This window comes from Arachis stenosperma, chromosome 9 (assembly GCF_014773155.1).
Source record: "Arachis stenosperma cultivar V10309 chromosome 9, arast.V10309.gnm1.PFL2, whole genome shotgun sequence".
In the NCBI taxonomy this organism is placed as follows: domain Eukaryota; kingdom Viridiplantae; phylum Streptophyta; class Magnoliopsida; order Fabales; family Fabaceae; genus Arachis; species Arachis stenosperma.
The window spans coordinates 68,982,726-68,989,824 of NC_080385.1; the positions used below are offsets into that span (position 1 = coordinate 68,982,726).

Below are 7,099 nucleotides of genomic sequence, written 5' to 3' on the forward strand. Positions count from 1 at the left end.
TCACTCTACTATGAGTTTTTACTTGACAACAATCCGGCACACTTGCCGGCAAGAAAATTGTTGAGAGACAGTTTTCGGGTGAATCAAGTTTATGGCGCCGTTACCGGGGATTGGTTTTGTATTGACAATTACTAAATTAGAGGATAACTAGATTGAGCACTTTTCTTTTCTTTTGATTAATTGAGTTTTAATTTCAGCTGTTCATTTTAATTTTTCTTTAATTTTAGTTGTTTCCCTTTAATTTCTTCATTCTCTTTTACTTCCAGCAAGCTAACCCACTAACCATTTGATAAATTGCTCTAACCAAGCTAACTATACTCTGTTTTAGTGAGCTTTTCATTTGCTACTTCTTGTACTTGTTCATTATATGACAGGTAGAAGAGATGCCTCAACCTCATTTGATAGTGAACCGGAAAGAACCTTCCTGAGATTAAGCAGAGAAGCAAGAGGAAAGAGGGCTGTTATTGCAGAAGAAGAGGAGGAAGATTTGGATGTAACCATGGAGGATGATATGGAAAACCATCATGAAGGGGAGGTGAATAACCATGTCAGAAGAGATGGAGCAAACCCTGCTGGACAAGAGAGGAGAGTTCTGGGATCATACATCAATTCAAACCCAGAAAACTGTGGTAGTAGCATTCAAAAGCCAACTATCAATGCTAATGACTTCGAATTGAAGCCCCAGCTCATAACTCTAGTACAGAACAACTGTTCTTTTGGAGGGAATGCCCAAGAGGACCCTAATGAGCATCTCACTAAATTCCAAAGGATATGTGACACAGTTAAATCTAATGGTGTTCATCCTGACACCTATAGATTGCTACTGTTTCCATTTTCTTTGAGGGACAAAGCATCAAAATGGCTGAAATTGTTTCCAAAGGAAAGCTTGACAACCTGGGAGGACGTGGTCAATAGATTCTTAACAAGGTTCTACCCTCCACAAAAAGTTAACAGGCTGAGAACTGAAGTGCAGACATTCAGATAGCAAGATGGTGAGACTATTTATGAAGCCTGGGAGAGATTCAAGAATTTGACAAGGAAATGCCCCCTGATATGTTTAATGAGTGGGTGGAACTTCATATCTTCTATGAAGGGCTGAATTATGAATAAAAAAAGCTGTAGACCGCACATCTGGATGTTCCATAAACAAGAAGAAGACCATTGAAGAAGCCATTGATGTGATAGAGACAGTGGCTGACAATTAGTATTTTTATGCCTCTGATAGGAGTAACAATTGGGGAGTCTTGGAATTAAACTAAGTGGATGCAATCCTAGCCAAGAACAAAATGATCACCAAGCAACTTGTTGAATTGACCAAGCAAATAGAGAAGAATCAGGCTGCAGCTATCTACACTCAACCATCACCTCAAGGAGAGTTGGAAACTGAAGAAGGAGTTAATTGGGAGGAAGCGAATTACCTTGGAAACTCATCTAGGCAAGCTAATGATCCATAGTCTAAAACCTATAATTCTGGTTGGATAAACCACCCAAACTTTGGGTAGGGGAACCAACAAAACCAAGGCCAAGACCACAGACCACACAATGCAGCCCAATATAATAACTCCACTCCCCAAAACTCCAACCAAAGACCATACCAAACCCATAACAAGCACTCTCAAAACCCCAATTTCAACCAACCATCACCACATGAAAATGACAGAATGGCCAGGATAAAAATTATGCTTGCAAACCTTGGCAAGGAATTTGAAAACATAAAAAAATTCAAGGAAGAAGTGAGAGGGAGAATAAAGAGCCGAGAAGAGGTTATTAAGAATCTCAAATCTCAAGTCAGACATCTTTCACAGCAAATTCTAAAGTCCACTAACAGTTTCCCAAGTGACACTGAGAAAAATTCAAGAGGGGAAATGAAGAAGGTAAGATGGGAAGAGTGTAAGGAAGTGACTCTTGCAAATGAATAAATCCTAGAAGAAGATACTAGTAAGCCAACAGAACACAGCCAGGGGAGTTCCCAGAACAACATGGAGAGAAAAGAACAGAAAACTGGATCTGTACAAAGAAAAGAATCAACAGGGAAGGAAATTCAGAAATCCTATGTGCCAAGGGCACCATTTCCTTAGAGACTCCTGGGAGGTGAGAAAGAAAGGTCATATTGATCGGTGGAAGTTAGAATTCCAACACCAAAAAACTCACCGGCAAGTGTACCGGGTCGCATAAAGTAGTAATAACTCACTTAGAGTGAGGTCGATCCCACAGGGATTGATGGATCAAGCAACTTTAGTTGGTGATTAGTTTAGTCAAGCTAACATTGGAAAGTGATAACTGATACAACAGAAAGTAAATGACAAGAAAATTTAAAGTGCAGAAAGTAAATTGGACAGAAACTTAAAGAGCAAGAAATGTAAATTGTAGAAATTTAAATGACAAGAAATGTAAATTGCAGTGAATGTAAAGGGGACTGGGTGTTGGAAATTAAAGAAAGCAATAGATCAAGCAACTGGAAATTTAAATTGCAGGAAGAATAAAGGAAATTGGATGCTGGGAATTAAAACAGAATTGAAAATGTGAAGTACAGTGAATTAAAGAACTCTCAGATGAGGAAATTCAGCAACAGATCAATTTAATACCAAAACAGAAGTGTAGAATTGTAGAAGAATCAAAATGGAATGAAAGCTTAAATCTCAATTGTTCTCTTAGCAAAACAGAAAAAAAGAAATTGCAGAAGAATAAGTTGAAATTGCAGAAGAGTGGAAATGAAACAGAAAGCAAAACTTAGATTTGATCTTTAATTCTTCAAATTCAAAAAGGAAAACTAAAAGGGAAAGCTCTCTACTCCTACTGCTTTCTAGTGGAGCCAGCCTCCTCAATGAAATGAAATTGATGCCTTTTTATAGGCTTTACAAAATGAAAATAAAATTGAAATTGAAAACAAATTACAAATAAAATGAAATTCCTAATCTAGCTTGTTCTTGTTCCATTGAGTGATGATGTGGGCTTTTTAATTTTGTGAAGAATTGAATTCAAATATAATTTTAATTGAATTTTGGAGCCAAGGTGCTACTCCCAGTAGAGTGCTCGGTTGAAAAAGAGAGCGTAACACTCTATGCTTGTTTCCTTGGGCCCATGCCAAGCTCTTGAGTGCAGCAAAGTAGCGCTCAGTTAACAAAGAGAGTGCAGCATCCCTTTGTTTTTGGTGGAGCTCCTATGTTCAGGTCCCAGTGAAGCCATTTCACTCATTTTCCTTTGTGAAGAGTAGCGCTCCTTCCTTGCTAGCACAAGGCCCCCATTTCGAATCCTAGTGAAGCCACTTTGCCTTGTTTTTGGTCCTTAAAGAAGCCTTTCACTTGTACCTCAATTTCATGCCAAATATAGATTTCCATATATCGTTGAAAAGCACTAAATGTCAGATTTCCAATGCAACTGGAAGCACATCAATTGGACGTCTGTAGCTTAAGTTATGGCCCTTTGAAGAAGGCATTGTCATGTTGTGAACGCCCAAGTTAACTTAGTGAAAAAATCTTGCTTCCAAGCTGAATTTTCACGAAAAAGTTAACTTAGTGAGCGCTGATTGCCAAATTTTCTTGATTTGGTCATGGGCTACGCTTTTAAAAGCGTGGCCTATGGCTCCAAAGTGTGCTCCAACTTCAAAGTGTGCCCTAAAACTCTTTTTTTTAGCTTATTTTGTGCTATTTTGCTTCTTTTTTCACTTGTTTCCTACAAAATTTATAAAATTAAAAGATCAAGGAAATATACCATTTAAGCACAAAAGAATGCAATATTTAAGCACTAATTTTTGATTTCTTATATGAAAAAGCATAGAAAAACATGACATGATGACATGTCATCACATATTCAAGATTCCTAGATGTGTTTGCATCTCTTAGTGTCAATATCCCCTTTATCAAAACTCTCCAACAGATGCCTACATACATCAAGTGCATGAAAGAGCTGCTAAACAAGAAAGGAACCTTAAAAGGGGGACAGACTGTGACAATGAACAAGGACTGTAGTGGCCTCATCAAGAAGGACATGCTCCTAAAGAAAAAAGATCCAAGGAGCTTTCATATTCCCTGTGTCATAGGAGAAACAAAAATTGACAGAGGATTTTGTGATCTAGGAGGTAGCATAAATGTGATGCCTCTGTCTCTTATGAAGAAGTTGCAAATCAATGAGCTGAAATTCACTGATGTAATCATACAATTGGCTAATAAAACTCAGAAGCAGGCTGAAGGAGTAGTAAAAAATATGTTGGTAAAAGTGGGAAATTACTTCCTCTCCACAGATTTTGTTGTTCTAGACATGGAGGAAAGTTACCTCCACCCCATTATTCTGGGGAGACCATTTCTAGCCACTGCTAGAGCACTTATAGATGTGGAACAAGGAGAGTTAATCTTGAGAATACATAATGCGCATCTCACCTTCCATGTTTTCAAACCTACATCTGAATCTGAGTCAGAACCTATTATGAAGGTTACTGGTGCACAAAATTGTGATCATCAATGGCGCCATCAACATGGTACGCTCAATTGCAATCTCAACTCTTTATCACAACTTCGCACAACTAACCAGCAAGTGCACTGGGTCGTCCAAGTAATAAACCTTACGCGAGTAAGGGTCCATCCCACGGAGATTGTTGGTATGAAGCAAGCTATGGTCACCTTGTAAATCTCAATCAGGCAGATTCAAATGGTTATGGGTGATTTATGAATAAAGCATAAAATAAGGATAGAGATACTTATGTAATTCATTGGTGAGAATTTCAGATAAGCGTATCAAGATGCTTTGTCCCTTCCGTCTCTCTACTTTTCTACTGTCTTCTTCCAATCCTTCTTACTCCTTTCCATGGCAAGCTGTATGTTGGGCATCATTGTTGTCAATGGCTACAGTCCTGTCCTCTCAGTGAAAATATTCAACGCGCTCTGTCACAGCACGGCTAATCATCTGTCGGTTCTCAATCAGGTTGGAATAGAATCCAGTGATTCTTTTGCGTCTGTCACTAACGCCCAGCCTTCAGGAGTTTGAAGCTCGTCACAGTCATTCAATCCTTGAATCCTACTCAGAATACCACAGACAAGGTTTAGACCTTCCGGATTCTCTTGAATGCCGCCATCAATTCTAGCTTATACCACGAAGATTCTGATTAAGGAATCCAAGAGATGATCATTCAAGCCTTGTTTGCTTGTAGAACGGAGGAGGTTGTCAGGCACGCGTTCATGAGTGAAAATGATGATGAGCGTCACATAATCATCACATTCATCATGTTCTTGGGTGCAAATGAATATCTTAGAACAAGAATAAGCTGAATTGAATAGAAGAACAATAGTAATTGCATTAATACTCGAGGTACAGCAGAGCTCCACACCTTAATCTATGGTGTGTAGAAACTCTACCATTGAAAATACATAAGAACAAGGTCCAGGCATGGCTGAATGGCCATCCTCCCAATGATCTAAGAACTAGACGTCCAAAGATGATCCTAAGATCTAAAGTGATCAAAAGATGAAAATACAATAGCAAAAGGTCCTATTTGTAGAAAACAAGTAGCTTAGGGTTTACAAAGATGAGCAAATGACATAAAAATCTACTTCCGGGCCCACTTGGTGTGTGCTTGGGCTGAGCATTGAAGCTTCTATGTGTAGAGACTTTTCTTGGAGTTAAACGCCAGCTTTTGTGCCAGTTTGGGCGTTTAACTCCCATTCTTGTGCCAGTTCCAGCGTTTAACGCCGGGCAGTTTTGAGCTGATTTAGAACGCCGGTTTGGGCCATCAAATATCGGGCAAAGTATGGACTATTAAGTATTGATGGAAAGCCCAGGATGTCTACTTTCCAACGCAATTGAGAGCGCGCAAATCGGGCTTCCGTAGCTCCAGAAAAGCCTCTTCGAGTGCAGGGAGGTCAGAATCCAACAGCATCTGCAGTCCTTTTCAGCCTCTGAATCAGATTTTTGCTCAGGTCCCTCAATTTCAGCCAGAAAATACCTGAAATCACAGAAAAACACACAAACTCATAGTAAAGTCCAGAAAAGTGAATTTTAACTAAAAAATAATAAAAATATAATAAAAACAAACTAAAACATACTAAAAACATACTAAAAACAATGCCAAAAAGCGTATAAATTATCCGCTCATCAGTTACCTAAAACTGTAGGTCGATCTCGGACAAGATCTTCTATATTGGTCAGTGCTGTTGAGTCTGACTTGATGGTGGTGGCCAGAGCCGCCGTGTCCGACTTGTTGGACTTTGTGGTTGCACTGATCCTTCGTCACCAGAGGGTGGTGGTACCTAAAAGGGACTCTGATGCTTAAGTTAGCAAGGGTATTAAGCAGGTTTTTTGTAGAATCATAGTATGAGTTATACTTGGGTGCTCTAGTATATTTATAATGGTGTGGAGTGATCTTCCCTTGAGATAAGATAGTTATCTTATCTTATCTTTGAGTGAAGTCATCTTATCTTATCTTCTAGGGAGCCGCCTTATCTCAAGGTTTGGTCTGTGCTCCTTTATTGGGCTTGCTTTGGGCTCCCATGGTGATGTGGGTGAACTCTTTGAAAAGAGGTCGGGTAGTCCTGACCTGAAGAGGTCGGTCGACTTGTCTTAGATTAGCCTGGGTCGTACAGCTCGACCCAGGGCATGAACAGAACCTAAAGAGCCGAAGGATGATCACAGTAAAATGTGCTTGGAGGAAAGCAACAGCGAATCAGCAGTTGAACCCCTAAAACATTCCTTGATGAATAAGGAAGAATTTCAAGAGATGCAACCACAAGAATCAGGAAGAGCAGCTAACAAGGATCTTCCTAACACAGGAGTCAATGGAGCAATACTGGAAGAAGAGAAAAGAGTTGTGAAGAGATTGCCAAGGGGATGGAGAAACAAGAAGGTTCCTATAGAAGGTTTCTCCCCTGGAGACAAGGTGATATCAATCCACCATCCACCAATCCCACCCTATCTTCCAACCATTCCATCTCAGTTACCTCAAGTGTTTACAATCAGAAAAGACCTTTCCCTGGAGCATTTAGAAATTATCAAGTAATCAAATGGGGACGGTTTCACAATGAGAGGAGAGGACTTCAAGCATTACAATCCGCCCTAATAGTAAACCAACAGTCAAGCTAATGACGCTAAAGAAACGCTCCATGGAAGGCAA

At 39.6% G+C, this 7,099-nt stretch overlaps 1 non-coding gene across 1 annotated transcript; it reads right to left on the reverse strand.

Moving 5' to 3' along the window:
* Positions 1 to 952: 952 nt before the first annotated feature.
* On the reverse strand, positions 953 to 1,059 carry LOC130953408 (small nucleolar RNA R71). The gene has a single exon (XR_009075578.1). It is a non-coding gene; the product is annotated as a small nucleolar RNA R71 (small nucleolar RNA).
* Positions 1,060 to 7,099: the final 6,040 nt, after the last annotated feature.